The 14,158-nt window shown below is 44.9% G+C and overlaps 1 long non-coding RNA gene across 3 annotated transcripts in view; it reads right to left on the reverse strand.

The window, feature by feature from the left end:
* The window catches only part of LOC132824798 (uncharacterized), a 173,199-nt gene extending 162,283 nt beyond the window's left edge, over positions 1 to 10,916 (reverse strand). For 2 of the 3 annotated variants that reach the window (XR_009645706.1, XR_009645705.1), the window contains exons 1-2: positions 10,856 to 10,916; positions 8,447 to 8,537 (exon numbers count right to left, since the gene is read on the reverse strand). This is a non-coding gene — a long non-coding RNA (uncharacterized LOC132824798). The remainder of the gene's footprint in view (positions 1 to 8,446; positions 8,538 to 10,855) is intronic. The other variant, XR_009645704.1, reaches the window with a different exon arrangement.
* Between the last annotated feature and the right edge of the window lie 3,242 nt (positions 10,917 to 14,158).

Genomic DNA, 14,158 nt, shown 5'->3' on the forward strand with positions numbered 1-14,158 from the left:
TTGGGAAACTTGAAAGAATTCAGAAAAGATTTACAAGGGTGATGCCAGTATTGGAACATTAGAACCATAGGGAGAGGCTGAATAGGCTGAGGCTATTTTCCCTGAAGCACTGGACGCTTGAGGTGGCATTGTAGAACTTGATAAAATTATGAGGAACAACGAAAGGGTGACTAGTCATGGTTTCTTTTCGATTCCCATACCCTGGGATAAAAGGGTAGAGAGCATAGGTTTAACATGAGAGGGGAAAGACTTCAAGGAGATTTGGAGGCTTTGGTGAAGGTGAAAACAGGTTTACTAGGATGTTGTCTGGATTGGGTGAGGTTGGAAGAACTTGGATTTTTATCTTTGGAAAGTCAGTAGCTGTGGGGTAACCCGAGAGGCACAGAGTGATTAATGTGAATCTTTTTTCCAAGGTGGAAGTGACAAATTTTAGAGCCAGACATTTAAGAGGAGAGGGGGCAGTTTAAAGGAAATGAAAACCAGAACAACTGCAGATGTTGTAAACCAGAAAGAGAAACAGAAGTTTCTGAAAACGCTCAGCAGGTCCAGCAACATCTGTGAAGAGAAATTAGAGTTAACGTTTCTGAGGAAGGGGGACCAGTCCCGAAACATTAACTGATTTTTCTTCACAGATGCTGCATGATCTGCTGGGCATTTCCAACAATATCTGTGCAGGTTTAAAGGGAGATATGTCAGGCAAGTTTCTGAAGCAGAAGGTGGTAGTTGACTAAAATGTACTCTCCTGGGAGATGGTAAAAGCCGAAACAATCAACATTTTGAGGCATTTGGGCAGACACATAAGCAGGCATGGGGTGGCAGGGATATGGATCATGTACAGGCAGATGGAATTAGTTTGGAATGGCATCATGATCCGCACAGACACGGTGGGCTGATTATTCTGGTGCTGTAACTGTTACATTTTCCAAAGGGAAGAATGTCTTTTGAAGAAGTAACAAAGGATTGATGAGGGCAGAGCGGTGTACATGTTCTACGTGGACTTCAGTAAGGTCTTCCTCAAGGCTCCTCACGGGAGACTGGTTAGCAAGGTTAGGTTTCATGGAATACAGAGGAAACCAGCCATGTGGATACAGAACTGACTCAAAGGTAAAAGACAGAGTGGTGGAGGGTTGCTTTGCAGACTTGAGACCTGTGACCAGTGGAGTCTCACAATGATCACCGTTTGATCCACTACTTTTCGTCATTTATATAAATGACTGGGATGCGAACATAGGAGGTATGGTTAGTAAATTTGCAGATCACACCAACATTGGAGGTGTAGTGGACAGTGAAAAAGATTACCTCAGAGTACAATGGGAACTTGATCAGATGGGCGGATGGGCTGAGGAGTGGCAGATGGAGTTTAATTTAGAAAAATGTGAGGTGCTGCAGTAGGGACTTATCCACTTAATGATAAGGTCCTCGGGAGCATTGCTGAACAAAGACACCTCGGAGGGCAGATTCATAACTTCTTGAAAGTGGAGTCCCAGGTAGATAGAATAGTGAAGGCAGCGTTTGGTATGATTTCCCTTATTGGTCACAGCATTGAGTACAGGAGTCAGGAGAACATATTGCGGCTGCACGGGACATTGCTTAGGCCACTGTTGGAATAATACGTCCAATTCTGGTTTCCTTCCTATCAAAACAATATTGTGAAACTTGAAAGGGGTCAGAAAAGAATTTCAAGGATGTTGCCAGGACTGGAGGATTTGAGCTACCGGGAGAAGTTGAGTAGGCTGTGTTCCCTGGAGCATCAGAGACTGATGGGTGACCTTATCGAGGTTTGCTAAATCATGAGGGGCATGGATAGGGGAAATACACAAGTTCAGATGGTTGGCATAGTCTCATGGGCTGAATGGTCTGCTTCCACACTGTAGGGATTTTGTCACTGAGTATAGGAGTTAGCTACAGTTGTGGCTGTACTGGGCTTTGGTGAGGCCAGTTTTAGAATACTATATTCAATTCTGTTCTCCCTGATTTCGGGAAAAAAAATGTTACCACAATAGGACTCAACCCCATAATGACAAGTTCCTGGGAAGTGTGCCAGAACAAAAGCACTGTGCAGCGTGGGTTGATAATTCCTTGAAAGTGGGGTTGAAGGTAGACAGGTCGGTGAAGGTGGTGTTTGGTATGCTAGCTGTTATTGGGCAGTACATTGAGGATAGGAGTTGGGAGATCATGGTTCGGTTGTACAGTATATTAGCTCAGCCTGGAATTCCCAGACTGCTTTCCATTCTGGTCTCCCTGCTCCAGGAAAGATGTTGGGAAACCTGAACAAGTTCTGCAAAGATTTACAAGGGTGTTCCCCTTGTAAATGGAACATTTGAACCATTGTGGGGGGGGGGGGGGGGGGGGGGGGGGCTAAGGCTATTTTCCCTGGAGCAGGAGATGCTGTGGGATGGCATTATGCAACTTTATAAAATTGTGAGGAGCAACAACAGGGTGACTAGTCAGTTTCTTTATTCCCACGATAGGGGAGTCCAAAAGCAGAGGGTATAGGTTTGACGTGAGAGGGGAAAGACTTCAAGGGGACCCTACAACAACTTGCTTGGGACATGTATAAATGAGTTGGTTAGCATGGACGTTTCGGACAGAGGGTCTGTTTCCATTCTGTACATCTCTGTGACTCTGTTTTACAAAACTTGAGGAGGGTTTCAGAAAATATCTGCAAGGTTATTGTTAGGACTGTGGAGTTAAAGGGAAAGGCTGAATAAGCTGGGGCTTTTTCCCCAGAGCGTCAGAGATGACGGGTTACCTTACGGAGAAGCACAGACAGGGTGAATAGCCAAGGCCTTTGTTTCCACCCAGCGTCGGGGAGTTCAAAACTACAGGGCTTTGGGTTTTAGGTGAGAGGGGAAACTTTTCAAATGGATCTGAGGGCCAAACGGTTCACTCAGAGGTTGGTGAGCTAATGGAATGAGATGCTATAGGAATGATGAACACAGGCCAAATTAAATTTAAAAGGCGTCTGGAGAGGTACATGAATAGAAAGGGTTCAGAGTGATATAGGCCAACTCTCCCAAATGGAGCTGGGTCAGGTTAGGATATCTGGTCGACATGGACGAGTTGGACTGAAGGGCCTGTTTCCGTGCTGGATAACTCTCTGACTCGAAGTGCCTCAGCAAAATGGTGGAAAATCCACAACAAAAACAAAAAGTGCTGGAGATCCTCAGCGGGTCTGGCAGCATCTGAAATGGTAACAGATGCAGGAAACATTGCAGCTTTGAAGTAGTGTTGGGATGATCACACCAAGCACTACAATATCGATTACACGCTGAGTGCCAGAACGTGGGACGAGAATAAATAGGTGTTTGATGACCAGCATGAATACGATGGGGTTGGAAAGCTGACGTTCTAGGTCAGGACTGTTCATCAGGACTGACAAAGGGTCCTGATCCAAAACATCAACTTTCCTGCTCCTCTGATACTGCCTGACCTGCTGCACTTGCCCAGGTCCACATTGTATAGACTCTGACTTCCAGCAATGCCCACATCTTATCCATCCTGGTCATTGTGTTCAGGTCAGGCTGCATCAGTAGTGCTTGGTGTGATCATCTCATCATTACTTCAAGTGCACTATCTACCTGCGCCTCTACTTTCGAGGAATTACGAATCTGCACTACAGGGTCTCTTTGTTCAGCAACACTCCCCACGACCTGACAATTATGTGTATCAGTCCTGCTAAGCTTTGCTTTTCGAAAATGCAGCTCCTTACATTTATCTAACTTAAACTCCATCTGTCACTCCTCAGCCCATTTGCCCATCTGATCAAGATCCCATTGTAATCCGAGGTAACATACTCTATTGTCCGCTACACCTTCAAAGTTGATTTCATCTGCCAACTTACTAACTATACCACCTATGTTCACATCCAAATCATTGATATAAATGACAAAAAGCAGAGGGCCCTGCACCGATCCTTGTGGCACTGCACTGACCACAGGCCTCCAGTCCAAAAAAACAATCTTCCACCACCACCCTCTGTCTTCTAACTTTGAGCCATTTCTGTATCCAAATGGCTAGTTCTCCGGGTATTCTGTGAGATCTCACCTTGCTAACGAGTCTCCCTTGGGGAACCTTGTCGAACGCCTTACTGAAGTCCATACAGATCACATCTACTGCTCTGCCCTCATCAATCCTCTTTGCTACTTCTTCAAAAACAGCTCACTCAAGTACGAGACACGTGATTTCCCACACACAAAGCCATGCCGACTATCCCTAATCACACAACATAGACAAGTACAGCACAGAACAGGCCCTTACGTCCATAAAGTTGTACCGAGATTTAATCCTAAAGTAAAACATAGTAACTTAACCTACGCACCCCTCAACTCACTGCTATCCATGTGCATGTCTTGTCCCCAATGACTTCGCTTCCACCACCACCACTGGTAACGCATTCCATGCATTCACCACTCTTTAAAAAACCTACCTCGGACGCGTCCTTTATACCTTCCTCCTAATATCTTCATAGTATGACTTCTCATACAAGTCAATCCTGCCTTGGGGAAAAGTCTCTGGCTATTGATTATATCTATTCCTGTCATTATTTTGTACACCTCTATCAGGTCTCCTCTCTTCCTCTTTCTCTACAGAGAGAAAAGTCCGAGCTTATTCAAACTTTCTTCATACAGGAAGCCTTCCAGTCAAGGAAGCATGCTAGTAAACCTTGTTTGCACCCTCTCCAAAGCCTCTGTACATTTCCTGTAGTATTGAGACCAGGACTGGACACAAAATTCCAAGTGTGGTCTCACCTGGGACTTGTAGAGCTGTAGAAAAGCCTCACGGCTCTTAAACTCTATCCCCCTGTTAATGAAAGCCAAAAAAAATTTGCTTTGTTAACAACCCTATCCACTTGCTTGGCAACTTTGAGGGATTTATGTACTTGCTCACCCAGATCCCTCTGTTCCTTCACACTGCCAAGAATCCTGTCTTTAATCCTGTATTCAGCATTCAAGTTCCCATTTAACCAGGTTGAACTCCATCTGCCATTTCTCAGCCCAGCTCTGCATCCTGTCTATGTCACGCTGCAGCCTGCAGTAGCCCTCTATATTATCGACGACACTTCCAATCTTTGTGTCATCGGCAAATTTACTAACCCAGCCATCAACCTCCTCATCCATTTATAAAAACTATAGAGGCCCAAGAACAGAACTCTGGGGGACCCCACTCAACAGTGTCCTCCAGACAGAATACTTTCTTTCGACAACCACTCTCTGCCTTCTGTCAGCCAGCCAATTCTGAATCCGGATAGCCAAATCTCCCTGTGTCCCATACTTCCTGATTTTATGGATGAGCCTACCATGGGGAACCCTAACAAATGCCTTGCTGAAATCTATTAATAACACATCCACTGCTCTACAGTCATAGATCTGTCTTGATACCTCCTCAAAGAACTCAATAATCACACTTTGCTTTGACAAACTGTCATAAATTCGATCCCTCAGAATTATTTCCACAACTTTGCTGACAGATGTAAGACTTCCCTAGCTTCCTACAGAATTTTAGGGCACACCTGATCAGATCCTGGGGATTTATCCACCTTTATGCGTTTCAAGGTATCCAGTACTACCTTCTGTGTAATATGGACCTTTTTCAAGGTGTCACCATCTATTTCCCGAAATTCTATAACTCCCATCTCCTTCTCCACAGTAAACACTGATGCCAAGTACTCGTTTAGTCTCTCCCACTCCACACCCCCCATCCCCAACCGCATCACCGACAGCTCCACACATTGGCCACGTTGCTGATCTTTGAGGAGCCCTAATCTCTTTTTAGTAATCCTTTTGTTCTTAATGTATTTATAAAAACCCTTTGGATTACCCCTAACCCTATTCGTCAAAGCTGTGTCCTGTCCCCTTCCTGCCCTCCTGATTTCCCTCTTCAGTATACTCCTACTGCCTTTATACTCGAAGGATGTTTTGGATTGGAATTAATGCAAAATATTACATCTTGATTAAAATAAAAGGCAGGATTTACACTCATTAAAAGTCGGGCCATGAGAAGTGATATAGAACAAAGAGACCTCGGTGTTCAGATTTTTGAAGTATGTGTCACATGTAGACAGGGTGGTTAAAAAGGTTTAGCACATTTATCTTCATTGTTCAGACCTCAGAGTATTGGAGTTGGGACGGGATGTTGAGGTTGTACAGGATGTTGGGGAGGCCTCTTCTGGAATACTGTGCCCAGTTCTGGTTGTGCTGTCATGGGAAGGATATTATTAAACTGGAGCGGGTTCAGAAGAGTTTTACCAGTAGGTTAATGGGAATGAATGGTTTGAATTTTAAGCAGAGTCTGGATAGGCTGGGACTTCTCTCACTGGAGAGTAGGAGGCTGAGGTGTGACCTTATTAGAGATTTAGAAAATGCTGAAGACTATCAGTAATGTGAACAGCAGGTACCCTTTCCAGGAGGGGTTGCGATTCAAGACTGGGTACATACATTTTAAAGTGAGAGATGGAAAGCTTTAAAACGACGTTTGGGATTTTATTTTATTGTTTTTGCATAGAGAGTGGTTCACGTGTGGAATAAACCAGCAGAGGACGTGGTAGCTGTGAATGCAATTACAATATCAGGGTGGCACAGTGGCTCAATGGCTAGCAGGGCTACCTCACAGCACCAGGGACACAGGTTCAATTCCTGCATTGGGTGGCTGTCCATGTGGAGTTTGGATATTCCTCCCCGTGTCAGCGTGTGTTCCTCCAGGTGCTCCCATTTCTTCCCACAAGCCACAGATATACAAGGTAGGTGAACTGGCCGTGCTAAATTGCCCATCGTGTTCAGGGATGATTGGGTTTAGTGAATTAGTCAGGGGTATATGTAGAGTAAAAGGGTAGGGGAATGGGATTCTAAAGAGGAAAAAACATTTGGACCCGTATATCGATCGGGAATGCTAGGATGGATTTGGACCAAGTGGAGGCAAATGCGATTAGTTCAGATCAAAATTATGGTCAACACGGACTGGTTGGACCACAGGGTCTGTGCCGATGCTGTATAACTTTATGACTCTAACGCTCCTACCTCTAAATTCCTGTGTGCTCGGAACTCTTCCTGTCAATGCCACCTCATCCAGCCTTACAACTCTTCCATATCTCAATAATTCCTCTCCAGCCTCAAACCCCAAAAATTTCTATCATAAATATCTATCTTTGTAACATCCTCCATCCTCAGAATCCTTTCCAACTTTCATGCCCTCCAGATTTATTATCCTCCCTATCTCTAATCCCCTCCCCTCTCTGAAAACTTTGCTATATATGCCTTTCTTTATTTCCAGCCTCCTGGACACCCAATTTTTATTTCTCACTTGATGATGGCCCTTTCTGATTCCTGAGCTGAGCTTCTGAATTTCATCTTAAAACTCTCCGTCTCACTTACCTCCCAAAAACATCGACCAACCATATGTCATCTATTCTAGTATCACCTTTTCTGACCTGATGTCCAATGGAGCCTGTCATATTCCTGTCATAAACATCTCAGCTGTATACAGAACAGAAAAATACTCTGGTGATCCATCTGTGAGAAAGGAAACTACCACCGAACTATCCTGATCTATTTTCCAGTACTTGTGGAAAAGTCTCCTCTATCATGGCATCACAAGTGCACAAAAAATACATCTTAAATGTTTTCGGGATTTGTGTCTCCCACCCTTACAGACAGTGAGGTTTAGTGCAACTGTTGTTCTATAATGCAATTACCCATAGGAACACAGAGCAGCTGGGTCTGTGCAAACCAGAGATCGCCCACACATTGGGAAGGATGGCAGGGTCCCTGTGAGGGGGCACAGGAGGTTTACCAGGATGGTTCAAGGCATGGGGGATTTTAGTTGCAGGAACATGGGTGTTAATGGTACAGATCAAGAATATCCATCTACAATAGATGGACTCTCCTTTCTAACCTCTCCCCTTGCCTGGGCTGGGTAACCTTCCGGTTAAACCCACCACCAGACATTTCTCCCTAATGAGAGAGCAGCCCTATGGTCTGGGGGGACAATGCTGCCTTTCCCTTTTACACAGTGATGCCACTGTACCCCGGGGGTGGGGAGAGGGAATGCTGAAGGTGGGGGATGGGACACCACTCAGGCACAGTGCTTTGTCCTCGAGGATGTTCACTTTCTTTAATATTGTTGGGGGCTGTACTGATTCAGGCAAGTGGAGAATGTTCCAACACAATCCTGATGTGTACCTTATAGAGAGCAAACAGACATTGGGGAATCAGGGGTTTGGGGAAACTGAGGTTGTTCTCCTTGTAGCAGAGGAAATTGTGGCTGCCCTGTGACAGAGGGGTTCACAGAAATTATACATTAGAATAATCAACCTTACACTCATCAGCTCATCATAAACTGTTGACAAGACATATATGAAAGACTTGGGGGAGATCTATTGACAGGATGGTTTGATTCAAAGGAGAACTTTTATGCATCAAATAGGAATGAGCTGGAACACAATACTCACAACTAAATGCAAATATCCAGGTCCTGATGAATTGAGTAATTCTGTCAGAGTTTGGTGTTACAAATACTGAGGTTACCATCTGAATGTCCACCTGTAATACAAGTTTATAAAATCCGTCACTGTCAGATCAGGTTAGAAACTCGCACCATCCCCTCCTCCTGGCCCAGGATGACCGGACACATTACCCCTTGTGGAGGTCAGCAGTCAGTTCAGGGGGAAATGTATGTGGGTTTCTATCAGTTTCCATCTTGGGACTTCATGTGACTGAACAGGGCAGATCTTTGACACATGGGAGAGAATGTTCCAAGTTTTAGTGAGATGTGGAGAGCAGGATTTGCTGCTTCTTCTTTCCTTCCGTGCTGCCGCTGTGCCTCATCAATAACACATGGGGTGGGGGGGTGGGGTGAAAGGCTCGTGCAGCTTCAGGGGCAAGATGTCTCCATTCTGACCAAACAGGCAGCAAGCTCCTCCCAGTCATTCCATAGAGTATCCCTTAAAAGACAGCAAATCTTTATGCTTCCCACTGCCCAGTGTTCCCAGGAAAAGTTTAGAAGAATGATGGGGAAAATCTCCTATGAAAGGCATAACAGTAAAGTTCCAAAAGGATTATAAACAGTTTACACAGAGGGATTCATTGGAGAAGTGGACAACAAGTTGGCAAATGGAGTATCACTTGGGAAAATGTGAAGTGGTTCATTTCGGAGGAGATAATAAAAAGAACAGAGGACTATTTAATTGGGGGAAACTGTAGAAAGCTGCTCCACAAAGGGACCAAGAGGGAAATGTGCAGGAAACAAAGCAAGCTAGCACAAAGTTACACCAGGTCATCAGGAAGGGGAATGGAATATTGCTCCTGATTTCAAGGGATTTGCAGTATAAGAGTTTGAAGTATATACCTGAGAGCAACTTTATACAGTGTGAGTGAGACCACATCTGGAGTAATGAGAGAAGTTTTGGTTCCTTTATTTAAGGTAATACATCACTTCATCGGAGGCATTCAGAGAAGGTTGACTGGGATGATCCTCGGTTTGAAGGGATTCTCTTTGAAGAAAAGGCTGAAGAAGTCGGGACTCTACTCACTCGATTTGGGAAGAATGAGAAGTGAACTCTTTCAAACATATCGGCTTCCTACGGGCGAGGGGGAGACAAGCAACATTTTACAGATTGGAATTCCTGCTGCTTGGGATTGTGTAGGTGTCTGAGCAGAAGGTCACCTTGGGGTCAGAATAGCAGAGCAACATTGTGAAGAGTGTAGTTCTGCCTCAGTTCCCAGTGAGAGAGGGGGGCTCTGCAGTAAGGGAAAGGAATTTGTAATAGCAACTGAAGGCAATGGGTTGAACCATTGCAATGTTTCATTGGAGGAAAGTGCAGCTAATCGAGTGGTGGGAGTGTGGCAAGCAGTTTGATAACAGAATAACAGTGGAGCAATGGAGAGGGATGATGGGGAGGTAGAGCTGGACATGGTCAGTGTACATGTGAAACCTAACAGTGGTTTTGGACGATGTCACCTCCTGGCAGTATGTAGGTGAGAAACTGAAGGGACCAAGGATAGATCTTTGAGTTACACCAAATACAAGGAATTCAGAAAGCAAAGGGAGAGTGGAGATGGAGAAGGATTTTCCAACAACCTTGAAGTCAAATATCAGTTGGTAGCAGAATGGGTGAGCAGAACATAACCAGAAAAGACAGACGGAACAAGGAACAATATCTGTGAATTGGTGAGGGGGAGTGATGATGATGACGATGAGGAGGAGCCTGAATCTGCATTCTATTTCTACATTCGTGAGATTACCCAACCCCACCCTAGTCTCAGCTCATTTACTGAAATACTTGCTCCATCCCTGTGTTATCTCCAGACTTCATGATCCAAACACACTCCTGGCCAGCCTCCCACATTCAACTTACATATAATCTCAAGAATATCTTAAACTCTACTGCCCAAGTGTTTGCTTGCTCTATAACTTGTTGATCCAACAAAAGGCTCCCGTTTACAAGCAACTTCAAATTCTCACTCAATGTACTTCCTGGCTGTGAACATCCCAGTCTCCCTGCACCACACAACCTGTGAGATCTCGACAACTCATTTTCTTTCAGACTCCCAACGATGTGTTTATTCATTGCTTCACCAGCTTGGCTGTTTCTACTGTTGCCAAGGCAACACGGTCTGGAATTCCTATCCTAACCCTTTCATATCTGTTTTTCTCCTTTAAGGTATTCCTGAAAACCTGCTTATTTGGCAATTCCTTTGATCACCTGACCTAATATACCCATCTGTTGCCTAATGTCAGAAATTATCAATAGTATTTCTGTGAAATTATAAAAATGATAAAAATACAAACTGTTGTTGATTTGCACATACATTTTCAACTTTTTTCTGTCGCTGAGCGAATAATCTGTAACATCTCTTACCCAACCACATTGTGGGAGCACCTTCACCACACAAACTGCAGCTGTACAAGGAAGTCAAACATCACCTTCTCCACAGGCAATGGGGCTTTGACATTAATCACTGGGATCTGTGGAAGGAGAAACACAGTTGATATTTCAGGGAGTGCTAAATGTATTACAGGGAATGAAAATGTTGCAGAATTTGATAGTCAGAAAATGGAAGGAAAATGCATTCTTTTGTTGTAAAAAGGAATTATTCACTGGTGAAGTGATTGTGGAAAATTCAGTCCGTTTAGAGAGCAGCACGTTGTCAGGGGTTGGACAGCAGAGGAAAGTTAACTTACAAAAGGTCTGTGAAAGTAACAGTAAAATACTAAACAACCCAAACACCCTGTTTCCCAAGACTTTAACTCCCCTTCCCGCTCCACCAAGGACATGCAGGTCCTGGGCCACCTCCACCGTCAAATCCCAGGCATCTGATGCCTGGAGGAAGAACGCCTCATCTTGTGTGTTCGGATACTCCAACCACATGGGATCAATGTGGATTTCACCAGTTTCCTCATTTCCACTCCCCCCACCTTATCCCAGATCCAGCCTTCCAACTCGGCACCACATTCTTGTCCATCTTCCTTCCCACCGATTGGCTATTGCTTGACCGGCTGTGCTTTTCCAGCATCACACTCTGACATTGAAAACACCCTGACTCTGACACTCTGTAAATGCTGCCCTATCACTCCCTGCCAGGCAAAGCTGCCCATGTGTCCCCCTGCAGCTTGCCCCCTCACAAAGTTGGCTGCCACACTCCTGTCCCATGAATCACTGCCCCCAATAAAGGTGGCGGCGCTCACTCGCACCATTCACCATTTGAAGCATTTTCCCGTTTGCCACAAACAGGTCCTGGGATTTTCAAATTTGTGTTTTCCGATGTGCACTAAGTTCTGTAAAACGTCTCAGCACGTTCCATTAAAATTTCCTTCTCTTCCTGGTCAATATGTCTTTCCTTAACCATGCCCTGCACCTTCTCACATTCCCAATGCCTTGGTCACAACACACACTGTGCTGTCAGTGAAGCTGATCACGTGGTTGCTTATAGCCACGCCCCTCATTCACTCCGATTGGTTGGAGGACCGACAGGTACTGCCTGGTCTTCCAGTCCCATCCCCATCTTCTTATAAGAGGTATAAGAGTGAGGGTTCATTCCTGTTTCTCCTGATGTCAGACATTAACAACAACTACCTGCATTTTTAGGAGCCTTTCACACTGACAATTCTCCGAAAGTATTTCACGAATGATGGAAACATTGATTAAAGAGAACAACTTTAAGATACATATTTAAGGAGGACAGAGGGAGTTAGGAAAGATATTCAAGAGTTTTTTTTAGATTAGTTTACTTACAGTGTGGAAACAGGCCCTTTGGCCCAACAAGCCCACACCAACCCTCTAATGAGCAACCCACCCAGACCCAATCCCCTACATCTAACACTACGGGTAATTTAGCATTGCCAATTCACCTAAGCTGCACACTTTTGGACTGTGGGAGGAAACCGGAGCACCCGGATGAAACCCACACAGACACAGGGAGAATGTGCTAACTCCACACAGACAGTTGACTGAAGTGGGAATTGAACGCGGGTCTCTGGCGCTGTGATGTAACAGTGCTAACCACTGTGCCGCCCATCTGTAGCTCCAATCTTGGAGTGATATATGTGGGGAACAGCTTACAACGGAGACAGTTAGTGGTTAACCATAGCTTAACAACCCCATGTTCTAGCCCCCTACCCCACACACTAGGCCTTGTTCTCACAGCCTGTCATTACACACTACCTATGGTTAGTGTCTCCATTAACAGCTAGTCACCCTCACCCAGCCAGATCTTTATCTACTCCTTTATCCAACCGTTCTTCCCGCTCTATCCCTACCTATCCTTTACTCCTTACATCCTCCCCTAAACCCTACCTTCTGCATATAAACCAACATTTGTTCTCACAGTAACATCAGCTGTGAGGAAGGGACACCGGATCTGAAACGTTGACTCTGATTTCTCGGCACAGAACCTCCTGGTTGTTGTTTCTGATTTCCAACATCCGCAGTTCTTTTGGTTTTAATTTACTGGGAGTTTGTTATTCAGGTTCAACAGTCCCTGCTGTCTCTCCCACCCCCACCCAGTGACATTGCAACTGCACAGCTCATGGACAGGTGTGGTCTTGCTGGCCACACCCCTAATTCACTCTCATTGGCTGCAGGACCACACAGACTCTCCTCCCATTGGTCTGGAGCTGCCATCAATCAAGCCATCCCCCATTGTGAGGTGAGTGGTGGGCTCCTCGCTCTCTCTGCCTTGGGATGAGCTTCATACTTCACAGTGAATAGGGCAGTATCACAGAGCACAGGGGCTGGGGGCTATTCAGCCCATTGAGGCTGTACGCTCTCCCTCTGGAGATGCTGCAAATCCGTCCCAACTCCCCTCGCATTTACCCACAGACTCCCAATCTTTCCGTAAAAAGTAAAATTGCAAATCTGTTTGAGAACACCTGCTGAATCTGTGTCCACCCGCTGTTCAGACTGTTCCAGATGCTCAGAATGTACTTAGTAAAATGTAGGTCACATATTCACATTATTTTCCATTTAACTTAAAGTAGTTACTAATATTGTGACATTGTTAACAATTCCCCTCTCTCTGCAAATTAAAATATCCCAGAAACAAATTTGCACCTGGTCGAAATCACTGCTTAACCTTCTCAGCTCCAAGAATTATCTGTGCTGAGATGTACAGCTCAGAAACAATGGACCAATTCACCCATGCCAACTAGGAATCCTCAACTAACAGAGTCCCACTTGCCAGCTATTGGTCTGGATTCCTCAAAACCCTTCCTAATCACGTACCCAATCGGATGCCTTTTAAATGTTGTAATTGTATCAGTCTCCACTACTTCATCTGGCAGCTCATTCCATCCACACACCACACTCAACTTGAAAACGTTGCCCCTTTGATCCTTTTTAAATCTTTGCCCTCTCAACTTAAACCTACGTGGTCTTGTTTTGGACTCACCTAACCTGGGGGAAAAGAAAGACCCCAGCTGTTCACCATATCCACGCCCCTCGTGATTTTATAAATCTCCCAAACGTCACCTCTCAGTCTTTGATTCTCAAGGGAAATTAACCCCAGCCTATTTAGCCTCTCCGTGTAGCCCAAATCCTCCAACTGTAGCAAATCTTTGTAAATCTTGTCTGAACCATTTCAAGTTTCACAACATCCTCCTCAGAACAGGAAAATTCGAACTGAAAACGGAATTCCTGAAATGGCTTTATCATAGAACATAGAAA

The sequence above is a fragment of the Hemiscyllium ocellatum genome, chromosome 19 (assembly GCF_020745735.1).
Source record: "Hemiscyllium ocellatum isolate sHemOce1 chromosome 19, sHemOce1.pat.X.cur, whole genome shotgun sequence".
Taxonomy (NCBI): Eukaryota; Metazoa; Chordata; class Chondrichthyes; order Orectolobiformes; family Hemiscylliidae; genus Hemiscyllium; species Hemiscyllium ocellatum.